Source organism: Cnephaeus nilssonii, assembly GCF_951640355.1.
Source record: "Cnephaeus nilssonii genome assembly, chromosome: 2".
Classification (NCBI taxonomy): domain Eukaryota; kingdom Metazoa; phylum Chordata; class Mammalia; order Chiroptera; family Vespertilionidae; genus Cnephaeus; species Cnephaeus nilssonii.
In genome coordinates, this window is record NC_137073.1 from 25300223 (window position 1) to 25327620 (window position 27398).

At 43.6% G+C, this 27398-nt stretch overlaps 1 pseudogene across 1 annotated transcript; it reads right to left on the reverse strand.

Annotated features, from left to right (window-relative positions):
- Positions 1-9916: 9916 nt before the first annotated feature.
- LOC307110424 (large ribosomal subunit protein eL21-like) lies at positions 9917-12703 on the reverse strand (annotated as a pseudogene). The gene is made up of 2 exons: positions 12221-12703; positions 9917-9945 (listed from the first exon to the last, which is right to left on the reverse strand). The product of its transcript is annotated as a large ribosomal subunit protein eL21-like (transcript).
- Between the last annotated feature and the right edge of the window lie 14695 nt (positions 12704-27398).

Sequence of the window (27398 nt, forward strand, 5' to 3'; positions counted from 1 at the left end):
GTCTTGGTGTAGTTAAAAGCCCTGATTGCTGTTGGTACACTGGGAGGAATTGACCTCCGGTCCAATTGGTTGTGAGGGCCTGCTGTGTCTATAACGGAAGAATTGCTGTGCTGGAAACACAGTAGGGCTTTGGTGCTCACTGAGTCTGCCTCTTGAATGTGTCCCTTATGAGAGTGGTTGAAATCTGGTGTCGTCCACACTGACAGAAAAGTCACTCTCACTCTCCGACTGATGGCTGAGAGTCCCGTAGGCGTCTGGGTCCCCTGCGTGTCCCCAGAAACTGGAGTTCAGAGTGGTTGGGATTGTTGGTATCACTGGCGGGAGTTGATCTCCAAGCCAGTTGGCTGTGAGGATCAGCAGTGTCTCCACTGGGAGAGCTTCTGTGCTCAGCTTGGATGGGGCAGAGTCTCAGGGTGGCGCAGACAAGCTTTGGTTTCCCGTCTGCTCTGCCCTAAGAGGGGCTGTTTCTCCGTGCCCGAATTAATGGCGTGCCTCTGAGAGAAGGCAGCTTTCGAGCCTCTCCTACTGCCTAACATACCAGTTTCTCCCCAGCTGGGGCTGGATTTCAGTGCAGACCGGAGGTTTTGTTTTTCTCCCAAACGAGAAAGCTAGCCACGCAGCGTCTGCTGCCCTCCCTCTCCGCGCTGCGAGCAAGCCAGCCGTGTATTCAGCCGCCCGCCCTTTCCACACTCACGGATCTCCACACCTCCACAGCTCCTGAGGCTCAGCGTCCCCCTCTCTTTTTTTCCCTAGTTGTAGGTTTTCCACTCTGCCAGCTTTCCGGTGGTTCTGGACGGTGTGCGCTCTGTTTTCCAGTTGTAGTTTCAAAATTGTTGTGGTAGGCAACAGTTAGGTGTTTACCTTATGCCGCCATCTTGGTTTCTCTCCTCATTTAAAATATCTTATAAAGGACTTATTTTTTTGCAAATTCAATGATCAGATTAACTACTCTCATATCTGTTCTAAAAACATTATAGATATTGCTGGCCAGTGTAACTCAGTTGATTAAGCATCTTCCCATACACCCAAAAGTTTGCTGGTTAGATTCCCAGTCAGGGCACATGCCCAGGTTGTAGGCTCGATCCCTAGTAAGGGGCATGCAGGAGGCAGCTAATCAATGTTTCTCTCTCTATTCCCATCTTTCTCTAAAATCAATAAAAACATATTTAAATAGTCCTGGCCAGTGCTGTTAAATGGTTAGTGTCAGCCTGCACACTGAAGGGTCTTAGGTTTGATTCGATCAAGGGCATGTACCTGGGTTGCAGGTTCCATCCCCAACCTGGTTGGGACATCTGCAGGAGGCAACCAATTGATGTGTCTCTCTCACATCAATGTTTCTTTCTCTCTCAATCTCTCTCTTCTCCTCCTTTCCACTCTCTCAAAAAATCAACGGGAAAAATATCTTCAGGTGAGGATTAATAACAACAACAAAAACATATTTAAAACTAGAGGCCCGGGGCACGGATTCATGCACCCTCGGCCTGGCCTGCGCCCTCTCGAAATCCAGGACCCCCCAGGGGATGTTGGAGAACCAATTTCAGCCAGAGCCCCACAGGCCAGGCTGAGGGACTCCACTGGTGCACCAGGCCTCTAGTATGCATATAAGATCTTTGGTTAATCTCTTCCCCCCCTCATCCCCTTCCCTTTGAGATTCATCAGTCTGTTCCATGTGTCCATGCCTGTGCATTGAGTGACACTAACCCCCTGGTGGTCAGTGCGCATCATAGCTACCAGTTGAATGGTCAAACGATCACTTAGGCTTTTATGTATAGAGATAATAATAAAAGAATAAGATAAAATAAAAACATTATAGATAGATAGGATACACAATGGACATCAAAATTAGGGCATTTCAAAAAAAAAGATTAGGGCATTTCCCACACAAATTAACATTCACCTACTACTTATATATATAATATCAAATCAGGAAATACACTATGATAGAATCAAAAGCATCTTGATGTAAACAGATCACACATTTTTATGCAACCTATCAGTGTGAGATGATATCTTGAATAAAGTGTTAAAAGGTTATTAGAAAGTCTGACAATACATAAAGCTTCATGCCTATTTGAAGGCTTATCCCCTTGATTACAACAAAGGAAAGTAACTTTGCAAATATACTTGTCGCATGTAGCATTTCAGCAAGATATTAATATACTGTCTAAATTATAACATAAATTTAAAAAATAATAAACTGGAATGTATGAATCACTGGATTAAATTATCAATTACTAGTATTATGAGAAATAGGCATACTTAATAATATTAGGGCCTGGCCCATGTGGTTCAGTGGTTGAGTGTGAACCAGGAGGTCACAGTTCAATTCCAGTCTGAGCATATGCCTAGGCTGTGGGCTTGGTTGAGTATGAACCAGGAGGTCACAGTTCAATTCCAGTCTGAGCACATGCCTAGGCTGTGGGCTTGGCTCAATCACCAGTGTGGGGCACGCAGGAGGCAGCTGATCAATGATTCTCTCTCATCATTGATGTTTCTATCTCTCTCTCCCTCGTCCTTCCTCTCTAAAATAAAAAAATACATATTTTAAAACATTAGGATGTTATAGACATTCTCATTTCACCTTTGAAATGGAGATATACAGAGAGGAATTGACAGGAGTGCTCCAGCCATGAAGACAGAAGAGAAACAGTCCAGACATGGAAGACGCTGACGATGCCTTGCCATACTAGCAGTCAGCAGATGTGCGTCACTGCAGATTTCCCAGGACCAAACCAGAGAGGGTCGGACCTGCATTACCACCATTTGTCCACCATCCAGAACTGAGATATCATTGCTTTTATGTACACATAAAGAACTGTTGGACATAGAAATTGGGACTCAAAAGAACTGTTGGCCCAGAAAGAAACTCACTATAGACTGATTCATTTGCCTCTCAGCATAACCATTATTGCTTGTCTCATTTTCGGTTCCTATAAGTGTATTCCTAGTATCACATGAGCTCACTCATCTAGGGGAAAAGATAAACAACATAGACTGAAGAACAGGAACAGCATCGATCAGACTGTCAGACCTCAGAGGGAAGGTAGGGGGGGTGGTGGGGATAAGGGAGATAGATCAACCAAAGGACTTGTGCGCTTGCATATGAGCCTAACCAGTGATCACGGACAACAGGGGGGTGGGGGCATGCGTGTGGAGGGGTTTGGGATGGGAATGGGGGGTGGGGGTTTGAGGACAAATATGTGATACCTTAATCAATAAAGTAATTAAAAAAAGAAATGGAGATATAAAAAATTAAACTGTCTTCAGATTTGAATTTGTGAAAAATTATTTTCAGTAGATATTTCTGATTTATAACAAGTAACCACTGATTTAGTTCTCAAATATTCTGACAACTTAAGTGTAAAATTTCATGTGCTATTATTTTAAGCAGCATGAAATATCAATAATTCATATTTTAAAAATCATCATTGTGTTTTGATATTATAATATTGATTCACATGGGCACAGACAATAGGGTGGTGAAGGCCTGGGGTGGGAGGCAGGGGGTGGGGCAGGCTGAGAGAGGTCAATGGGGGAAAAAGGGGACATATGTAATACTTTCAACAATAAATATTTAAAAAATAAAATTGATTCACAAATTGTACTTAGTGCAATCTTATCTAAATTTGAAAATGACCTTCATGTGTGTGTGTGTGTGTGTGTGTGTTTTAACAATATCAGTCACAGTGTTGGGGTCCTATGCAAGATGTTTCATAATTACAAATTAAAATGTAAAAGATGGCCATTTTTCTATTGAAAACAAGATACACTAAAGAAGTACATTTAAAAAATATTATTGATGTTTGCCTCCAGTAAGGCCAGGAATGTAAATTTGTAATAAGTCCTGGTATTGGTATAAATATTACATTTAAACTTAATGTTGTGAGTTTTAATATACCTATTTTTCGATTTTCCAACATTTTTTCAACTACTTTAACATTGCAGAAAAATTAACCATTAAGAAATTAGTAAAGAGAGTGTGTGTACTGATAACACATTTTCTCTTTTACCTCTGGGTCCAATGTGACTTGGCTGGGCACTGGCTATATCCCTACTTACTTTCCTGGAAAGTCCCAATACTTTGTATATTCATTTTCTGACTGAATGTGTTTTCCTTCCTCTAAATTTGTAGCAGGATTTCTCCCAGAAACAATCCCAAGTCTGTAAAAATTACTATAGCATGCTAAGATTAGGAGCCATCAAATATCTCTATAAATGGATATTTTATCAAATAAATCTTACTAACATACTATATGAGAAAGAAAAGAATAAAACTCATAGGAATAGTCCAGAAAATGAAAGGTTCAGCACTTGCATATGTAGAGAAATATGTCTCCAGAGATGGTTCAGCAAAGCAGTCAGGGGTACAGGAATAAAGCTTTTAACTTACTATTGAGAGGGCACCAAGTTAGTCCCCAAATCAATAGGCACATCCTTTAGGAGGCACATCCTGATACAAAGGTAACACAAAAATTTCATGCTATCTTTCATGTGCCCTCCCCCTCTCTTTTATATTGGTGGTATAAAGGGGTCTTTGGTTGGCAGGGTTGTTTTATTTTCTCAACAAAATGAAGGAGTTTCTCAGTACTTCTCAACAGAGAAAGAAAGCAACTCCCTATCCTGCAGATACAGTGTAAAGCTAAGTCTTCTATTATATTAAACTAGAGGCCCAGTGCACAAAATTCATACATGGGGAGGATCGCTAGGCCTGGCTGGCGATCAGGGCCAATCTGTGGGGCGACCATTGGGGTGATCGGGGGGGGGCGGGCCCGCTGGCACCTGCCTTGGCTGGCCTGGGGCCTGCGGGCTGGGGGCAGCTATTGCATTGAGCGTCTGCCCCCTGGTGGTCAGTGTGCATCATAGCAACTGGTCGTTTCGCAGTTCCGTCTATTTGCATATTAGGCTTTTATTATATAGGACTAGTGGCCCAGTGCACAAAATTCGTGCACATTAAAGGGAAATTAGCCGAAACCGGTTTGGCTCAGTGGATAGAGCGTCGGCCTGCGGACTCAGGGGTCCCAGGTTCGATTCCGGTCAAGGGCATGTGCCTTGGTTGCGGGCACATCCCCAGTAGGGGGTGTGCAGGAGGCAGCTGATAGATGTTTCTCTCTCATCGATGTTTCTAACTCTCTATCCCTCTCTCTTCCTCTCTGTAAAAAATCAATAAAATATATTTTTTTAAAAAAGGGAAATTAATTAAGAGGAAATACTTTAATATTGCTATTTGCCTTTTCTCTATAATAGAAGTGTCAGAGATGAAAGAAAATTAGTAAAATGTATATGAAAATCTCCCTTCTGTCAGAGTCTGGGGCACGCCGTGGGACCAAGAGTCAAGTCTCTGCCCACCTCCTGCACCTGCTTCGAAAACACAGGAGACCCAGGCCCGACTGGCCCCACCCTCACTGGGTGAGACCCAGACCCAGCCAGTCCCACCCACGTCAAGCCCCACTGGGCGGGGGGGCGCAGTCTCAGGTCCCCCAGCCTGGCACTGGGGTGGGGGGGCACAAGGCCCAAGGTCCCCCGTCACATCCAACTGCCCTCCCTTGCAGGCCTGGTCCCTCACAACTGCCCTCCCTTGCAGGCCGGGTGCCTCCCAACTGCCCTCTCCTGCTGGCCATCTTGTGGTGGCCATCTTGTGTCCACATGGGGGCAGGATCTTTGACCACATGGGGGCAGCTATACTGTGTGTTGCAGTGATGATCAATCAGTATATTACTCTTTTATTAGATAGGATAGAGGCCTGGTGCACGGGTGGGGGCCAGCTGGTTTGCCCTGAAGGGTGTCACAGATAAGGGTGGGGGTTCCCTTGGGGTGTGGGGCGGCCTGAGCAAGGGGCCTGTGGTGGTTTGCAGGCCGGCCACGCCCCCTGGCAACCCAAGGGGAGGCCCTGGTATCTGGAATTTATTTTCCTTCTACAATTGAAACTTTGTAGCCTAGAGCAGAGCCAAGCCTGGGGCTCCGGCAGCCATTTCTGTGGCAGTTAATTCACCTTCTACAATTGAAACTTTGTGGCCTTAAGCGGTTGAGCCCGGCCAGGGTGTGCGGAAAGCTTTGCTTCCCCTGTTGCCGCCGGCAACCCTGGCCTACTCTCTCAAGCTCCATTCTGCTGCCGTTTGTTTGAATTTGTTTACCTTCTATAATTGAAACTTTGTAGCTTGAGTGGAGGCTTAGGCCTGCAACAGCTATGGAAAGCTTGGCTTGCTCTGTTACCTGGGAAACCTTGCTCTCTGTGGGTGTAGCTATCTTGGATTGGGGTTAATTTGCATACTCGCCCTGATTGGCTGGTGGGCGAGGCTTGGCTGGTGGGCGTGGCTTATGTAGCAGAGTGATGGTTAATTTGCATATTACCATTTTATTAGAGAGGATTATTATAGACTAGAGGCCCAGTGCACGAAATTCGTGCACGGGGGAGGGGTCCTCTCGGCCCAGCCTGCACCCTCTCCAATCCAGGACCCCTCGGGAAATGTCTGACTGCCGGTTTAGGCCCAATCCCCCTAAACCGGCATTCGGACATCCCTCTCACAATCCAGGACCGCTGGCTTCTAACTGCTCATGCCTGCCTGCCTGATTGCCCCTAACTGCCCCCCTGCTGGCCTGGTCGCCCCCAACTGCCCTCCCGCCCCCGGCCTGGTTGCCCCTGCTATTCATTCGTTTGATCGTCCCTCACTAACCCTCCTGCCAGCCTGGTCGCCCCATGCAGCCTGCTCTTTGGTCATTACTGTTACTGTGATGGCATCCCAGACAATTTGCATATTTCTCTATTATTAGTATAGATTTCTCAAGTTTCTTACCACTAAGAAACTGTGGTTCCTGGAAGATCTATCATGTTTAAATACACTAAAACTTTGTGTAGACTGTGGCATATTAAATAATATTTCTTTTTTTTAATAAACATATCTTATGAATTTAACCCAAAATTTCCACTTGTTCATTTTAGATTCTGTTCCATAATACATGTTTGCTTTTGTAATATTAACAGCTTAAAGTACTCACTATTAAGGAAAATTGACGTAGAAAGATGGACCATATTTTACAGTATACTGTGACATCCGGCACCCCTTAGCATACTTCAGGGGTACAGAGGTTCAGAAGTAGTCTTACTGATTAGTTCCAGAAGTTCATGAATCATGGCTTCCTAAACTTCTAGAAACACTTATAAAAAGAAGTAAGGAGCTTTGTAATGCATTTAAAAAAAACCAAAGGAGCCCTAACTGGTTTGGCTCAGTGGATAGAGCATCGGCTTTCGGATTGAAAGGTCCCAGTTTCAATTCCGGTCAAGGGCATGTACCTTGGTTGTGGGCACATCCCCAGAAGGGGGTGTGCAGGAGGCAGCTGATTGATGTTTCTAACTCTCTCTCTCCCTTCCTCTCTGTAAAAAGCAATAAAAAATATTTTTTTAATTAAAAAACAAAGGGCAGATACTGAGTGTTTGGGGGTATCAAGGAACTCATTATACCATCTTTACAACTTTCCTGTAAACCTAAGTCTATTCCAAAATAAAAAAGGCTCTTTTTAAAAATTCCACCTTTGGAATTGAGGAACCTCAAGGGCCTATGACTTTTCACTAATACTATAACCTGAATGATAGCAGGTCTTAAAACTTACTTTTCCCACACCCTATTCTCAAGTTTGAAATGAGCTCATTTTTAAGCTATTGTAGTTCTTGGGCTCCAGTTTTCCTACATTCTGATAGTTTTGCTATCTTACTCTGATGGAAATAGTGGGAAAAGTAATGGTTTAAGCCTTCCCAAGGGTCTGGACAAACTGGTCAACAAGTGGTAATAAGGAAGAAGTTGGAGAGGGGTAGGTAAACCGACAATTCATCTCTAGGTCTGCCATTAAGTAGCACAAGTATGTCCTAGCCCAGTCACTATTCGGCAAATAGACAAAAAAAAAATTGGTAATAACATACCCTAACCTAGTCACTTCTTCACAAAAAAAAGGGGGGCCGGGGGTTGGGAACTCGAGGGCAAGCTGTACTGGCTGACAGGGGGTCGTTACTAGAAGAGGGTCCTTGCCCTCTGCTCTCCTACAGGATCTCGCACTCGTTCTGGAAGGCCTGGGCGAGGGCAGAGGAATGCTGGCGAGGACACGGCCCAAGGTCCGGAGAGTTCAATCCTCCAAACGCAGCGCCCGAAGGACCCAACCTGCGTGCACGCTGCGAACGCGCGAACGGCGCCAGGACGGGAGGAACTGCGCATGCGGAGAAGGCGGCCGCGCGGGCGAGGAGATCGTACGGCGCCTGCGTCCTCCTCCCGGGCGGCAGCCTTTTTCCTCCCGGCAGGTGAGAGGCGGCCCGGCTGGCCGCTCTCTGGCCCCGCCCCCTGCGCGGCTCACCCGCCAGGCGTTGCTATGGGGATCCAGCGGCCACGGCCGGCCTGGGACTGCGCCATCCAACCAGCCACCTCTGCGGACCAGGCGCCGGCGACAGCGGGAGGTCATGGAGCTCTCGAGAAACTCGGAATTGGAGGCCGGGAGGCTGAGGGGCTTGGGCCGTTGCCGGCATTTCTTTTGGCTGGGCGTCGCCTTCGACGCGGTGGGCGCGACGGTGCTGTTCACGGGGATCTTCTCCGACCTGATCTTCTACGACTTGCTACTCTACCTGGGTTCCATCATCATCTTCCTCAGCCTCCTCTGGTGGGTCTTCTGGTACACCGGCAACATCGAATTGAGTCCCGAAGAGACCTGGAAGAGGCCCATCCGCATGGGCACCCTAAGCCAGCACTTCTCTTTCAACTTAAACATCACCAGCACCTTGGCGCGGATCCGACGGGGGCAGCGCCGCAGGAGACTCCTCCAAAGTACTGCTTCACTTATGAGTAGGTCCCTCACAATCCAGGTACATAATCCGCTATCAAAAGAGGACCAGGACAATGACGGAAGGAAAAGTGTCAGACACAGTGGCGAGGCTAAAGACGGGGGCAGAGAAGAGCTGGGCCCGGGACCGGAACCGGAAGCTGTAAAACGTTCAGAAAGAGTTGGCCCCCCAGGCCCTGAGGCTGGTCCTCTGGGCCCCGAGGCTGGACGACCATCAGGCCATCTGGTGCAGCCAAAGGTCACCCCATCAGCTCTGGACCAGCCTCTGCCTCCCGCCATTGTCTCCTCTAAGAGCCTGCCTATGGTCCCATCATCCTCTGCTAGTCAGCCTCTAACTATTAGTTATTCTAAGAGCCTACCTAATTCGTTGGCCTCTGCGAGCCATCCTCTAGTCACTCTTGCCTCTGCGAGCCTGCCTGGTGTCCCCCTGTCCTCTACAGGTCAGCCTCTGGACACTCTGGTCTCTGATACCGAGACTGCAACTTCCATGGTCTCCCAGAGCCACCCCCTGGTGCATGTGGCTGCACAGACTGCAACTTCCATGGTCTCCCAGAGCCACCCCCTGGTGCATGTGGCTGCACAGAGCCATTTCCCGATCCCAGTAGACTCAGAGAGGGATTTCCAGAGTCACTCTCTAGCCTCTCGAACTCAGCCTCCACCTGTTCAGGCTTTCCAGACCCAGGCTCTGGCCTCCCAGGGCTCTCTGATCCAGCTTAAGCCAGCCCCATTTTTTCAGACCCATCCTGTGGACCCATGGGTCTCCCTGGCTGTCCAGGACTTTCAGGCCCTGTATAACACCCATCAGGCCCCCATGAGCACTACTTTAGTTCAAGAGATTGAGCTCAGCCAATCTGCACATGCCCAGGAGCCATCAGGGGGCCAGGAACTAAGCCAGGAAGTCCCTGACACCGTATCCCCGCTCCCGGAGTCCCTGGCTCTAGCTACTGAGGCCCAGAAGTCAATGCCCCATGAGAGTGCGCCTGCCCCTACCACTCAAAACAGTCGCCACCTCTAATACAGAAGCAGATGCTCCGGCCTCTGCCAAGTAAGTACCTTGGGAGGAATCTTCACCTACAGTATTTCTTGTTCATTTCCAGATCTATGTTCTAGTTGTTTCCTCAACCTCTTCTGTTAAAAAAAAAAAGGGGGGGGGAGGGGTTAAAAAAATTAAGTTAGTGGAAATGAAGTGGCCTTTTCCCTCAGGGATTAGATTTTTGGAACTTCGGTGCCCTGAGCTATAAGATTTCTTACCTACTCTACCAGATACTAATGTGAATAGTTTCTTTTATTTAGGCCTAATTGGGAGAGGTGGAATTACATTCCCTCATGGAGCTCTACGGTGAAAGAGCTCAATGTTTCTAAACAAGAGGATTTTAGGTTGTACAGGGACACAGCATTAAATAGCAATGAGTTCTCCAGTGGGCAAGTTACTCTCTTTTCCGTTCTTTCTCAATCTTTGTGATTATGTCAAAGAGAATGTCCTTAGTTTGGGGGGTTAGTGATCTCTTACATCTCTAACATTTTGGTAGGGCCCCCAGCTAGGATTTAATATCATTTGTGTTAATAAACTCATTTCAGTGGATAACCTCTATTGCGAAGTATCACTGGTTTTTCCATTTAAAATAGTGTTGGTTGCTTTTTAAAAAAATACGTTTTAATTGATTTTAGAGAGAGGAAGGGAGATAGTGATAGAGAGAAACGTCAATGAGAGAGATACATGGATTGGCTGCCACCTGCATGCCTCCTACTGGGGATCAAGCCTGCAAAACCCTGGCACGTGCCCTGACCAGGAATCAACCAGGGAACTCTTGGTTCATGGGTCACCGCTCAACCACTGAGCCACACTGACCAGGCTGCTTTTTTTCCTTTTAATCCTCACCTGAGGATATGTTTGTGTGGTTGTTTTTGAGAGAGAGAGAAAGGGAGAGAGAAACATTAATGTGAGAGAGAAATATCCATCAGTAGCCTCCATTTCCACTCTGACTGGGGATCAAACTCACAATCATAGGTATGTGCCCTGACCAGGAATCAAGCCCAAAACCTTTTGGTGTACGGGACAATGCTCCAACCAACTGGGTGGTTGCTTTTTGAAATACATTTATTTAAGAAAGAAAAAAAAAACCAAAAAAAAACAAACACATGAGTCAACTTAAAGGTAAAAGTTAATTATATAAATGAAACTTAGAACGATGTTGAAGTTTGGACATTTTCTTATTTGTGCTAAATCATATGCTCTTTCTACTAAATCACACACCCTTTGTGCTAACCTGTTTGATGAACTTTATGGTTAAGGCTATTGAAGGTGTATTCTGCTTAACTCTCCATTCCCTTGACAATTAGAAAGGTAGAAAAGGCCATGTGAACGTCAAAATTGGTGGCCCTGCTTTCTGTGAGTTAAGTGCTGTCATAACAGTATACTTTGCTGAGAATCGATTTCCTGGTCTTTCTAATTCTGTTCCATATATTACCTGCTCTTTGGGGGATAAGAGAAAAGGGTATGAGGCAGAGCAATTTGGATATTATGTTATGGTATTTGTTGCTCAAAAATACCAACATATTATCCAAGAAGGTGTTCATCTTTATTTCATATTGGTTGACTTCATTTCCAGCATGGAATACAATTAAATATTAAGTGGAAGCCAAACTAGATTTCCTTACAGTTTTCTTCCATTATCCTTTAAGAGATTTGTATATATACTCTCTCTATAGGTGTGTGTATATGTATATATACATTACAAAGATAAACTATAGGAGCATAGCATTTTGACTACTTTAGTTTTTTGTTTTTAAAAAAATATATATTTTATTGATTTTTTACAGAGAGGAAGAGAGAGGGATAGAGAGCTAGAAACATCGATCAGCTGCCTCTTGCACACCCCCTACTGGGGATGTGCCCCCAACCAAGGTACATGCCCTTGACCAGAATCGAACCTGGGACCCTTCAGTCCGCAGGCCAATGCTCTATCCACTGAGCCAAACCGTTTTCGGCTAGTTTTGTTCAGTTTGGACACTGGGCTGTGTGTGTGTGTGTGTGTGTGTGTGTGTGTGTGTGTGTGTGTGTGTGTTTATGTGTTTGTTTCTTTTTAAATATATTTTTATTGATTTCAGAGAGGAAAGGAGAGGGAGAGAGAAATAGAAACACCAATGATGAGAGAGAATCATTGATCATCTGCCTCCTGCACGCCCCTTACTGGGGATTGAGCCCGCAACCCGGGCATGTACCCTTGACCGGAATCAAACCTGGGACCCTTCAGTCTGCAGGCTGACACTAGCCACTGAGCCAAATCAGCTAGGACTGGACACTGGATTTTAAAATGAAATACATTAAGTGGTTTGTTTGTTTGCTTATTTTTTTTTAACAGTACAGAGGTCTTGTTTTTTCTTTTTTCTTTTTTACACTTACCATGCCATGAATTCATGAATTCACTGTGAATGGGTTCCAGCAGCTCAGGTTCCTTTCCGTTGGTTCTCACAAAGTATCCTCCTCTGACTGGAGCAGGCTGGTGCTTCAGTTGAACCCAAATATCTTTCTCTTTGATTTCCTTCTTTTCCTGGTTATTTTCCTTTACATGTTTCAGGAAGCAACCTCAGCTCTAAGAGTGCTTAACATGCTCAATATGTATGTTAATTCCCTTGGCAAAGATCTTTCCCTTGTTTGTTTACAACAATGCCCACTGCATGCGGGGTAACACTGTAGACTCTTCCAGTTTTGTCATGGTAACGTTTGTGGGGCATTCCTTTTGAACAGTGCCATTCCCTTAATGTCTATAGTATCACCTTTCTTGTAGATTCGCATGTATGTGGCCAAAGGAACAACTCCATGTTTTCTAAAAGGTCTGGAGAACATATAGCAGGGGCCCCTTGTCTTTCCCTTTGTGTTAGTCATTTTGGCGAATTACTGGAAGATGGTGGTTCTGGCTAAAAGGTAGGCAGATTTATTTATTTGTTTTTTTAAAAAAGAAGACAAAAAAAAAAAAAAAAAAAGCAAAACACTAGCAAACCAAAATAATTCCAGAAAGAAAGGATTTAGCATTAGTGAATGAGATCATTAATTTTTTCCTATTCTATTTTTTCAGGTAAAGTATATTATTGAAATACTTAGGATGCAGACCTTGCCATCAGAAAGCTTATAGACTTGGTTCTCTAAATCCAAAGAATGGCTCTAAAGAGGAGAACATTTTAGACAAGGAGAAGGAGTAGGTTGGTGTCTACCTAATAATTCTTAGTGGAAGAATTAGTTTTTGAGAGGAAGAGCCATGCAATGCCCTTTATTTTTTAAATATATTTTTATTGATTTCAAAGAGGGAGAGAGAGTTAGAAAGATCAGTGATGCCCTAACTGGTTTGGCTCAGTGGATAGAGCGTCGGCCTGCGGACTGAAGGGTCCCAGGTTCGATTCTGGTCAAGGGCATGTACCTTGGTTGCGGGCACATCCCCAGTAGGAGGTGTGCAGGAGGCAGCTGATATATGTTTCTCTCTCATCGATGTTTCTGGCTCTCTATCCCTCTCCCTTCCTCTCTGTAAAAAATCAATAAAATATATTTAAAAAAAGAAAAAAGAAACATCAATGATGAGAGAGAGAATCATTGTTTGGCTGCCCACCTGCATGCCCCCTACTGTGTATCGAGCCCGCAACCTAGGCATGTGCCCTGACCAGGAATCGAACTGTGACTTCCTGATTCATAGATCAATGCTCAACCACTGAGCCATGCCACCCGGGTGCAATGAATTAATTCATTGACCATACATATATTATTTATTTTTTTATTTTGACCATTTATTTTTTATTTATTTTTGTTTTTTAAATATATTTTTATTGATTTCAGAGAGAGAGAAAGAGAAAGAGAGAGAAATAGCAATGATGAGAGAGAATCATTGATCGGCTGCCTTCTGCACACCCCCTACTGGGGATTGAGCCTGCAAACCGGGCATGTACCCACGACCAGAATTGAACCCTGGACCCTTCAGTACACAGGCCGACACTCTATCCACTGAGCTAAACCAGCTAGGACGACCATACATTTATTGAATTTCTAGCAAGTGCCAGGCATTATAGTAGGCTCTGGGGATCAGAGCTAAATAAGATACCCCTACTCTCCAAGAGCTCACTGTTTATCAAGGGAGAGAGACATAGGAATAACTAACACAGTATAATGTAACAGAAGTCTGGTCAAAGTGCTTTCAGAATACAGGTGTGCAACGGGTGAGAGATTTTTTAGTTGGATTACCAAAGTAGGTGTTCATTGGGTAAAGAAGTTGAAAAGAACATTCCATGCAAAGGGAAAAGCATCAACAGAAAGGCACAGAGGTATATTAGTCCAAGGCTTGTTGGGGACACTATTTAGGAAAAAACAGCCTGATAGGCAAGGGTGTCTATAGGCAAGGGTGCTTAAGACTCAGAGGTTGTACAGAGATAGAGAGAGAGAGAAAGGGTGGGGGGGGGGCACCAACTGAGACCAGCATTTGAAGGATTTTAAACAGGAGATTTTCTGTTCTTAATTCTACCATGGGCTCTGTGATAAAATAATGACAATAGGCGAATAATCTATAATAATAAAAGTGTAATAAGCTAATTAGACTGGATAGCTGAATGACCTCCCAGGCGTCATTCTGGACATCCTTCCGGATGAAGCCACGGCAGCGGAAGCCGAGGCAGAGGCGGTTAGGGGTGATCAGGCAGGCAGGCGAGCCGTTAAGGGAGACCAGGCAGGCAGGCAAGTGGTTAGGGGCGATCAGGCAGGCAGGTAGGAGAGCGGTTAGGGGCGATCAGGCATGCAGGCAGAGTGGTTGGGGCGATCAGGCAGGCAAGCGATTAGGAGCCAGTGGTCCCGGATTGCGAGAGGGATGTCTGACTGCAGGATTGGGCCTAAACCAGCAGTCGGACATCCCCCGAGGGGTCCCAGATTGCAAGAGGGTGCAGGCTGGGCTGAGGGCCCCCCTACCCCATATACAAATTTCGTGCACCGGGCCACTAGTTAGAAAATAATTGCCAAGATCTCTCCAATTTCTAAGATGAAAACAAACCTATTAGATGTTAGTAACAGTTTTTAACTGAAGTGTAGGCTCCATGGGTATTCATCTTGGAAAACACTTTCAGGTATTTGTTTACTTGTACATGACATTTTTTTTGTTTTGTTTTGTTTTGCTACAAAGATGACATCAGGTAAACATGAAATGTTTTGACACGCTTCTCTATATGATTGTAAGATAAGTATTTATCTAAAACATGGTTTTAGGCCTTCTTGGACTTAACCAGTAGGCAACACTTCAATCTTGGGTCAAAATGATGAGCAGGCCTGCTGTTTGCAACATCAACCTGGTGGCTGCAGGATTCAATAAACTGGGGTTAATGTGAGATAATATAATACATGTGAATGAAGATGTAAAAGAAGCCATTAGAAGGCTTCCTAAGAACCTACATAACAACAAGGGTGTTTCTCATTAAGAGAGCACTGGACCTGTCTCTGAGGCAGCAGATCTTTAAAAATTTTATTTATTTATTTATTTATTTATTTATTTATTTATTTATTTGTGTTAGAGAGAGAGGTAGGAAGAGAGAGAGAGAGAACATCGATTTGTTGTACCACTTATTTATGCATTCATTGGTTGATTCTTGTATGTACCCTGACCCAGATAGAACCCACAACCTTGGTTTATTGGGATGATGCTCCAACCAGCTGAGCTATCCAGTCAGGACAAGGCAGCAGAACTTGCCTAAAGAGCAGTGGACAAAACATGAGGAGGATAAATTCTATCTTGAACCATATCTGAAAGAGGTTATTTGGGAAAGGAAAGAAAGAAGAATGGACGAAGAAATAATCACGTAATTGAAATCTGTGTCTGCATCTGTCCTCATTATTTTAATGACATTGGTTAAACCTGAAATATACGATTTAGAACCATCAGGGCTGCAAATATATTACTTTAAATAAATGTTTATTATAACTTTAAAAATAAGTAAATAAAACAGGCATTGACAAATTTTCTATTAAAGGCCCAGATAATAAATATTTTAGGTTCTGAGGGTCAAAAAGCAAAATCAAGGCCTGGCTAGCATGGCTCAGTGATTGAGCATCAGCCTATGAACCAGTAGGTCATGGTTCGATTCCTGGTCAGGGCACATGTCCAGGTTGCTGGCTCAATCCCCAGTGTGGGGCATGCAGGAGGCAGCCAATCAATGGTTCTCTCTCTCATCATTAATGTTTCTATCTCTCTCTCCTTTTCCCTTCCTCTCTGAAGTCAATAAAATATATCCTAATATATAAAAACTCTGGGTTGTAACGACCAGTAATGACCGAGGCTTGACCAACCGGAAGTAAGTCCTTCAGTCAGCACTGGGTTACCGTGGCAACCCAGCACTGACTGCTTCCACTGCAGGGGGTGCTCCAGCACTGACTGCTGAGGGGGCTGTGAATCAGGGACAGAGAGAGGCCTGAAGAGAGAAGCAGGGACTGATCCATTGCCACTGTGGCAGCTTTTGATCAGCACTTGCCTCTCTCTTTCTCTCCAGTCTGGCCAGCAGCTGCACCTCCATTTCTCTCCAGGTCTCCACCGGGGCTGCTGATCAGCCCCGCCTTTCTGATCAGGCCCTGTTGATAGGCCCAGAGATGCTGACTGGCATAGGAACTGACCAGTTAGAACCAAATGTGGGTGTTGTGAAGAACCAATGGCTGCCTAGGAAGTGGAGCTTCTGACGCTGACTCGCATAGATACCAACCAATCAGAACCAAATCTGGGTGCTGTGGGGAGCCAATGGCTGCCTAAGAGGTGGAGCTTTTGACACTGACTGGCATAGAAACTGACCAATCAGAACAAAACTGGCCAGCAGAGGAGGGCAGTTGGAGGCGAGATCAGGCCTGCAGGGGAGGGCAGTTGGGGGTGAGATCAGGCTGGCAGCGGGGGAGGGCCATTGGGGGTGAGATCATGCCAGTAGGGGAGGACAGTTGGGGGCAACCAGGCTGGGAGGGGAAGGCAGTTGGGGGTGAGATCAGGCAGGTAGGCAGAGGCAGTTAGGGGCGATCAGGCAGGCAGGTGAGCAGTTAGGAGCCAGTGGTACCAGATTGCGAGAGGGGTGTCCCCCAAGGGGGGAGGGTGCAGGCTGGGCTAAGGGAACTCCCCTCCGTGCATGAATTTCGTGCACCGGGCCTCTAGTATATGTATATTTTAAAGCAAAATCTAGGATATTGTGTGGCTGCTTATCTAACACGAAAGAAAACTCCTGATCCCCCTGTTTGCCTGGGGTATGCTGTACCGTTAGTTGCTTTGACTCCAGTTGCATCAGCTGAAGCCATGAAACTGACTGAGAACAACTGGCTAGAGAGAGAGAAAAGTGGGGCCTGGATAGTTAGGCCTGCAGCTAACACGATATATTTCACTCTGCCCAGTGACACCCAGATCTGAGGGTGCTGTTCTCTCATCTCAGAGAACCTGGCCATCTCATCTTGGTTGGCTGGCTTGAGGAGAGGTGATTTGTCTAGTCTCTGATTCCTATATTGAGATTTCATTTCTTGGTGCCTGGCATTGCCATCAGTGGAGTCTACAATGTGTAGGTGGTGATGCTCAGGCCCTGAACAGTCATTGGCCAGACAGCAGGCACTGGGTGCTCTGGGGATAGTAAGTGGAAACTGATGCCCAGGCTTGGATTTTGAGGTCACAGCGATAGGCCACAGCAATACAAACACACAGAGTGGGGAGGGTGCTACTGGCATCTAATGTGTAGAGGCCATAAATGCTGCAAAATATTCTTCAATGCACAGGCCAGCCCCTCACAACACAGAATGTCCAACCCAAAATGTCATGTTGATAAACACTGACCTAGAATAATAAAAAAGTACTCTATAGTCTATGAGATACTTAAAGAAAAAAAATCTTATTTTGATCCTCAAATGAATCATTGCTTTTTATATAATACTAGAGGCCCGATGCACGAAATTCATGCAGGGGGCTCAGCCGTCGCAGCCACAGTGGCTTGCCTCAGCCCTCGCAGCCCCAGCTTCATCTGGAAGGTCGTCGGGAAGGACGTCTGGAAGGATGTCTGGTATAATTAACATATTACACTTTTATTATTATAGTTGATGTCTTTTCTACTACTAGACTATTTTACACTAGACCATGAGGACCTTATTCATCTTTATTTATTCACCTTTGTATTCCAATTTGTATCATTTTTGAATCCACACACATGGAGCATTTGTTAACAATACTAGCTACATTTATTGGGTGTTTATAATACACATTGTACTAAATAATTTACTGGTATTATCTCATTCCTCACAACAATCAGAGGTAGGCATCACTATTATCTTTACTTAAGGAAGTTAGCATTTGCTATTGAAGGGTTGTAGATTTGATAATGTGAGGTTAAGTAATTTTCTCAATCTCACACAAATGGAGAAGCTGAAATTGATGTATAATTGATGTGTAATTTGTTATAAGACTTACGTTATAAACTTTCCTTCCAAGTTAAAGTTATAATGAGCCTTTTTATTAAGCCTGTTAATTGTTACTTAAGTTGTAATATTCTAGATTAGTCAATGAGCGACTTCTCTTTTTAAGCTGTACTTTTAGAGAGAGAATGAAAATCAACAACTCTAATTTTTTGTTTCAGTCTATGTTTATAAATGTCATTTCAAATAAAAATTGTTTTCTTTTTCTTTCCAGAACTCACCAATGTTTCTACATAGTTAAGTGCCAACTTTATAAAAGTATAAATACATTCATCTCATTTTGGAAACCTCCATCTGGAATTTTGACCAACTCATACCAGCAGACTTGCTAGACTGCCTTTGCCAAGTATATGTTTCAGTGTTGGGGAGAGTTTTCCAGCTGCAGATAATAAAGTTATTTATTGCCAGAACTTTAAGCCATAATATATTAGGCCATTCCAACTGAACTTTGTTATATTATAATTTGTTTGTTTGTTTTTTAAATATATTTCTCTTATAAAAGCATCCCAGCATTCTAAGTGGAAAATAATGTCTCACATACTCTGGGTAAAGATGTAAGTAAATACAATTCCTTTGGAATGGACATTGAAAATGTAACTTCTTGATTTTAAGGATACTTTGTAACCTCATTAGCTATCAAAAAGGTTAACACAATCAATGCATTATAATATACTACAATTTATATGTTCATTTGATTTCAGTAATATCCGAGTTTCCCTTTTCCCCAAGGATTTAAAATCTGCTGATTTGGAGCCCTGGCTGGGTAGCTCGTTTGGTTAGAGCATCATCCTGATATGCCAAAGTTGCACATTTGATCCTGGGTCAGGGCACATACCAGAATCAACCAATGAATGGGTAAATAAGTGAAACAACACATCTCTCCCCTCCCTTACCCTCTCCTCTCCTCTCCCTTCCCTTCCCTTCCCTTCCCCTCCCCTCCTTTTATGTTCTTTCTTTATATCATTGGATTGTTTATGTAAGAATGCTCTAGCCCTGGCAGGTTTGGCTTAGTTGGTTGGAGTGTTGTCCAGTACACCAAAAGGTGGCAGGTTTGATTCCTGTTTAGAGCACATACCCAGGGTTTGTGTTTGTGCAGGAGACAACCAATCAATGTATCTCTCTCACATCGATGTTTCTCTCTCTCCTCTCTCTCCTCTCTCTCCTCTCTCTCTCTCTCTTTCTCTCTCTCCTCTCTCCTCTCTCCCTCTCCCTTTCTTTCTCTAAAATCAATTAAAAAAATAATGCTCTAATACAGAGGGAGTTTCCTTTTGAAATTTCTAATTATAGTCAAATATACATTTTTTAGGTGGTACAATACTTTGGATTAAAACTTGCAAAAATATTAGCTGTTTTTATATTTCTTCCTATTTTCTGTGCTATGTGTCACAGAAATTTTTAAAAAAATATGTTTTTCTTGGTTTCAGAGAGGAAGGGAGAAGGGGAGAGAGAGATAGAAACATCAATGATGAGAGAAAATCACTGATCGGCTGCCTCCTGCACACCCCCATTGGAGATTGAGCCTGCAACCTAGGCATTTGCCCCAACCAAACGACCAGAACGACTGGTCGACCAGTCGCTTTGATGCGCATTGACCACCAGGGGGCAAACACTCAACTTCCTCCCACAGGCAACCTCCCATGGCAAGCCAACTTTCCCCAGTCCCTCCCCCAGGCTGGCATGTCCCCAGGCCCAGGCTGACAGCCAGCAGGCCCCGGCCAGCCCGGCCCCGATCAGGACTGGGCGAGGCGGTCCAATTGGCCATGATTGCCAGCCAGGCCTAAGGACCCCACCCATGCAAGAATTTTGTGCACCAGGCCTCTAGTCATTTTAATAAATGGGAAAATGGGTCATACAAATAAATATAGTTTTAGGGTGTTCTTTATTTTCTGTTATAGAAGTAAACTATTTTTCTTTGACAATCTAAGTTTCTTTATTGTTAAAAAAAAAAGAGCACTGAATAGAATAATGATTCTGACAGACATTACTCAAAATTCAACTACCCACGAAAGCAGGAATATGTATCTTATTTCTTCCAACAGTGTGTGGCAAACTAGTTCTCATTAAATATTTGAGTAAATTTTGGTATACTGGGCAGTCATTTTAAAAAATCATGTTAAAGCCTGGCTGGCATGGCTCAGTGGTTGAGCATCGACCTATGAACCAAGAGGTCACAGTTCAATTCCTAGTCAGGGCACATGCCTGGGTTGCAGGCTCGATCCCCAGTAACTGCCAGAGGCAGCCGATTAATGATCAAAATTTGTGGAATTCAGCTAATGCAATTTTTGGAGGAAATTTTATAACTTTAAAGTCTTAGAACATCAAAAATGTATAAAATCAAAAGATATATAGAATGAATGCCCCAAATTTTGGATCTAAAACAAATATGTGTGTGTGTGTTTGTGTATGTACACAGTGTGGGGCAAAAGTAGGTTTACAGTTCAGAGTACAGGCAGTCCTCGGGTGACATCGGACTCGATGCACGTCATTTTGTGGTTATGTTGCCATCTCCCATTTATTAAAAAAAAAAGTTCCATCATTTTGATGTATGTACATATGTGTTTTATATTTTTTATTATTTATTTACCACAAGTAAAGGTCAGGAATTATTATTTTTCTTTTAAATTTTTTTTACTGTTTCACTTCATTACTGCTGTGTATGTGCTCCATGTGAGTGATGTAGCTGCTTATGTAGGTGGGTTCCGACTTATTGCAAAAATCACGTTACGTCGAGCCATAAGAACGGATCTCTGACATAACCTGAGAAACTACTGTACATGAAAGTTTATTCTTACATTATTACTTATTGCATTATTATTGTATTATTTTCTTTTTTTTAGTTTTTTATTTCAAGAAAAACTATTTTAAATATAATAATGTTACATGCAATAAACCTTAATATTTTTTTAAAAAACAATCTTAAATATAATAACGTTACATGTAATAAACACTAATATCTCAAGAAAAACAATTTTAAATATGTAATGTTACATGCAATAAACACCAATTATTCAAAAAAATGATCTTATATATTACATGCAATAAAAATTATTATTTCAAGAATAAGAGGATTTTAAGTATAATAATATTACCAAAACTGTACTAACATAGTATGATATCACAAAAGTTGTAGGAAATATTAAAACGCTACAAATAACAGGATTACTACTATTATATTCTAGAATATTTCCCCCCTCTGGCTCTATTTTTGTTCATCAGTTTATGTTGTTCATTATATTCCACAAATGAGTGAGATCATATGATCTTTCTCTTTCTCCAACTTGCTTATTTCACTTAGCATTATGTTTTTAAAGTCTATTTTGTCAGATATGAGTATTGCTACTCCAGCTTTTTTTTTTTCTTTTCCACTTGCATGGAAAATTTTTTCTTTCCCTTCACTTGCATTTTGTGTGTGTCTTTTGTTTTGAGATGGGTTTCTTGTAGACAGCATATAGCTGGGTCATGTTTTTGTGTCTATTCAGCTACCCTACACCTTTTGATTAGAGCATTTAATCCATTTACATTTAGGGTTATTATTGAGAGGTACTTATTTATAGCCATTTTAATTCTGTATAGCTAGGTTTTTCTCTCTGTTTCTTATTCTCAGCAATCCCTTGTATCAATCCCTTTAGCATTTCTGGTAATGATGGCTTGGTGGTGATGGACTCCTTTAGCCTTTTTTTTTTTTTTTTTTGTCTGGGAAGCTTTTTATTTGACCATCTATTTTGAATGATAGCCTTGCTGGATATAGTCATCTTGGTCTCAGATCCTTGCTTTCCATTACCTTGAGTACTTCATGCCATTCCCTTCTGGCCTGTAGATTTTCTGATGAGAAATCAGGTGTCAGCCTTATGGGAACTCATTTATAGGTAACAGTTTTATTTTTTCTTGCTGCCTTTAAGATTTTCTCTTTGTATTTAATTTTTGGCATTTTAATTATGATGTGTCTGGGTGTGGGTCTGTTTGGGTTCTTCTTGTTTGGGGTTCTCTGTGCCTCCTGAACTTGTGTGACTTTTTCCTTTACCAGGTTAGGGAAGTTTTCTACAATTATTTCTTCAAACAATTTCTCTATTCCTTTCTCCCTTTCTGCCTCTTCTGTCACACCTACTATTCTGATATTGTTACATTTCACATTGTCCCACAGCTCCCTTAAGCTGTCCTCCTGTTTGTTTGTTTTTTGTTGTTTTTTAAAAATATATATTTTATTGATTTTTTTACAGAGAAGAAGGGAGAGGGACAAAGAGTCAGAAACATCGATGAGAGAGAAACATCAATCAGCTGCCTTCTGCACACTCCCCACTGGGGATGTGCCCACAACCAAGGTACATGCCCTTGACCAGAATCGAACCTGAGACCCTTCAGTCCATAGGCTGATGCTCTATCCACTGAGTCAAACAGGCCAGGGCTGTCCTCCTGTTTTTTTCATTGTTTTTTTTCTTTTTGCTTCTCTAATTGAGTGATATTTTCAACTCTGTTTTCTAATTCACTGATTCGAACCTCAGCTTCCCGTAATCTGTTGTGTATTCCTTCCAATGTGTTCTTTATTTGTGTTATATCATTCTTTATCTCAGACTGTTCTTTTTTCATAGTTACTATATCTTTTTTCATACTGTTAAGCATTTTTAACATCTTTACTCTGAACTGTTTCAGATAAATTTCTTATCTCTGCTTCATTTATCTCTTCTAGAGAATTCGCTAGTTCTTTCATTTGGGGGTTGTTTCTTTGTTTCCTCATTTTGGTTGTCTGTTTGGGTTTGTGACTATGTTTTACATAGATCCTCTATACCAATCGCTGGTCTGTGAGGTCCGAAACGTTGGTGACTGCTGGTTTAAGGAACTTTGGAGCAGCAGTCGCCAACCAGTGGTCCACAGACCACTGGTGGTACGTGAGGTCTGGAAGGTTGGTGACCGCTACTCTATACCTCTCAATATCTAGTGCAGGACAGTGTTACAGGCTGTTTCTGACTAATTGGATTAGGCAAAGACTCAAAGCCTCCAGAGACCGCCTCCACCTATAGACTGATAGGATTCTGACTTGAATTGCCCCCCAGGCAATCATCCTCAGGTGTGGCAAGAGATTTTTTTCAACAGGGTGGGGCAGTTGCTTCTGCCTGGAGGCTAATTGTTACTTTTAATCTCTTAAGTGGCCTCAGGGCAAGGTGTTTTCCAATAGGGTGTGACGACTGTCCTCCTCCCAGGCAAGTCAGGTGTCTGTATGGGAAAGATGAGGGAATGACTCAGCCCAGGAAACTTGGGGTGTCTGCCTTCAGAGCTCTATCCCCCGAGACCCCAGTCCTGTGTTCTGATCTCACAGCTCCAGTCCACTTCACCCCTCTGTCAGAGCACAAGGTACGTGGCTCCACAGGGAATTTTTGTGCATTGGCCCTTTAAGAGGGTGCCCAAACTTTCAGCTGCCACTCCCTGGCAGACAGCACCCCCTTGCTTTTCATAGCTAGACGTTATGTGGGTATCCTCCTCAGTTTAGTGTTCTTTGCTGGGGAGCTCAGCTTTGGGATTAGATCCCAGAGTTCTCAGTGGCACACCCCCCCCCCCCAAGTTAAGATATCTCTCTGACTTCAGTTGGCATCTGTGGGTGCTGGACGAGCCCTTTTGCCCCTCTGTCCCTCCTACCAGTCTCTGTGTGGTCTCTACCTTCGGTCCTTGGGTATCAGGGTTCTCTCCTATGAGTTTTCCATTGATTATTCAGGAAGCCTTTCCGTATTTCAGTTGTAATTCCAGTTTGTTCCTGGGAGCATGTCCGTGTAGCATCCTCCTACTCTGCTGCCATTTTTAATTTTCAGAAGTAAATTTTTAATTAAATGATTTAGTACAGTAAAAAATTTCCAGTACCATTATCTGATTATACCATGGTGAATTGCTGTTAAATAATACATTACTTTTTCTAAAACTTAATATCCACTCAACTTAGATTGCTGTACCTTTTTTTCTTGCTTTGCAAAAGGACTAATATAGAATAATTTGACTGTAAAGAAGAAAAAAGGAATGCATATTGGCATTACAAAGGGATTCCCAGACAATCATTTATTTATTTCAGGGTTCTCATTTTGGCTGTTTTTTCAATTGATCCTCTTTATCTCAGCCACTACCACCTTCCTCCAAATGACTATCACCTTAACCCTGGACTGTTAACTAAAATCCTAAGAGATGGCCCCCTTTTCTATTCTTGCCATGAGGTCTTGCACATACTTAGTGATTCTTAGGTTTCAACTCCATTATCACTTTCTCAGAGAAACTTCTTTGAACTCCCTGAAGAGGTAAATCCTGCCCATTCTAGAACCACAGAGCACCATGTGATCTCCTTCAAAGGACTTAATACATTTGTTAAATTCACAATATCACTATATCATTTGTTAAATTGATCAATCTGTTTCTCTCGTTAGATGGCAAGCTCCCTGAGGGCCAAGACCATTAGTATTATTTTCTGTTGACCACATATCCCCAAATGCGTGGCACAGAGCCTGGTACCTAGGTGTTCAATAGGTATTTGTTGTATAGATGAATGTAGATGTTAAATACTATTAGATTGAAAGCCTGTAGGAACAGATAAAGCTGAGGTTAGTTGTTTCTTACCAACCAAAGGCCAATTAGAAAGACAGATAAAGCTAATTTCTGAAATTGTGCTGATAAAACAATAGAAAATATGTTACTGCCCCAGCCAGTATTGCTAAGTGATTAGAGTATCAGCCCAAGAACGGGGATCTCAGGTTTGATTCCTGGTCAAGGGCACGTAGCTGGGTTGCAGGTTTGATCGGTGGGAGGCAACCAATACACGTTTCTCTCTCTCCTCCCACCCTCCCTACCAATCTCTAAAAATCAATGGAAATAATATCCTCAGTTGAGGATTAACTTTTAAAAAAGGAAAGAAAATATATTACTGACTCATAACTTCAGCCAGATACAGTTGCCTTCTGAGGAATTGTAGGGGGGAAATTAAAGTATTTTTCTCGGTAGCATCCTTTTGGTAAAAAACTGAAAAACACTCCAAATAGGCATTAAACAGCATGAGGCTCTTGTGTATGACCACCAGGATAAAATGGTAAATGATTTTTTCTATGTTCCTCCAAGATTATTAAAGGAAAAATAAAAACGTTATGATTGTTTACAATATAATTTTGTGTATTACCAGTATGTTTTAATTTTTTTGTTCTCTAATTGTTCAAAATATGTTTTGTGTCTTTATTTGGACTAAAAGTTTTCTAAGACCATGCTATATACCAGTGGTTCTTAATTTTGGCAATATTGCTCCTCAGGAGCTATTTGGCATTTAAAGACATTTTTGCTTGTCACTATAGGGAGGAGGTGAATGCTGCTGCAGTGGGCAGAGGCCAGAGATGCTGCTAAACATTTTATAATACACAGGTCTGCCTCCTTCCTTCAAAAAGCATTATCTGGTCCAAAATGTCAATACTGCCAAGGTACTGGGACAAGGAAGTCTCTAATTTAATGGTCTTTAGAGGGTACATGTATATATACATCTTTTTTTAAATCCTCACCCAAGGATATTTTTTCAGTTGATTTTGTAGAGAGAGTAGAAGGCAGGGGGTGGGAGAGAGGGAGAGGAGAGGGGAGAGAGAGAGAGAGAGAGAGAGAGAGAGAGAGAGAGAGAGAGAGAGACATCAATGTGAGAGAGAGACTTCAATTGGTTGCCTCCTCCACATGCAGAGCTGGGCATTGAACCTACAAACAAGGTATGTTCCCTTGACCTGAAATCGAACCCTTCACCCGTCAATCTGAGGGCTGACACTCCAGCCACTGAGCCAAGCTAGCCAGGGCTACATATATATATATATATATATATATATATATATATATTTTAATCCTCACCCAAGGATATGTTTTTATTGATTTTAGAGAGAGAGAAAAGGAAAGGGGGAGAGATAAGAACATTGATCGGTTGCCTCACACATGTGCCCCTACTGGGGATCGAACCTGCAACCCAGTTATGCATCCTGACCAGGAATCAAACCCAAGTTACCCTGATGCACGGGACAACACTCTAACCACTGCATCATAGCAGCCATATCTCTCTCTATATATATATCTCCTATATAATAATGAGGTAATATGCAAATTGACCCTCATACCCTCGTACAAGATGGCTGCCCCCATGTGGTCAAAGATGGTGGCCACAAGCTGGCCTGAAGGGGAGGGCAGTTGGAGGGGACCAGGCCTGCAGGGGAGGGCAGTTGGGGGCGACTGGGCCTGCAGGGAGGGCAGTTGGGGGTTACTGGGCCAGCAGGGGAGCAGTTAGGTGTCAATCAGGCTGGCAGGGGAGTGGTTATGTGGTGATCAGGCTGGCAGGCAGGCGAGTGGTTGGGAGCCAGCAGTCCCAGATTATGAGAGGGACTGCCGGTTTAGGCCCAATCCCGGCAGTTGGACATCCCCCGAGGGGTCCCAGATTGGAGAGGGTGCAGGCTGGGCTGAGGGACACCCCCCCCCCAGTGCATGAATTTCGTGCACCAGGCCTCTAGTGTGTATATGTGTGTGTGTGTGTGTGTGTGTGTGTGTGTGTGTGTGTATATATATATATATATATATATATATATATATATACACACACACACACATACAAACTAGAGGCCTGGTGCACAAAATTCGTACATGGAGGGGGGTTGTCCCTCAGCCCAGCCTGTACCCTCTCCAATCTGGGACCCCTCGAGGGATGTCCAACTGCCCGTTTAGGCCCGATCCCACTAAACGGGCAGTCGGACATCCCTCTCACAATCCAGGAGTGCTGGCTCCCAACTGCTTGCCTGCCTGCCTTCCTGATTGCCCCTAACCGCTTCTGCCTGCCAGCTTGATCACCCCCTAACCACTCTGATGCCAGCCTATTTGCCCCCAACTTCCCTCCTCTGCTGGCCTGGTCACCCCTAACTGCCCTCTCCTGCAGGGTTGATCACCTCCAACTGCCCTCCCTTGCAGGCCTGGTCCCTCTCAACTGCCCTCCCTTGCAGGCCTGGTCCTTCTCAACTGCCCTGCCTTGCAGGCCAGGTGCCTCCCAACTGCCCTCTCCTGCTGGCCATCTTGTGGTGGCCATCTTGTATCCACATGGGGGCAGGATCTTTGACCACATGGGGCAGCTATATTGTGTGTTGCAGTGATGATCAATCTGCATATT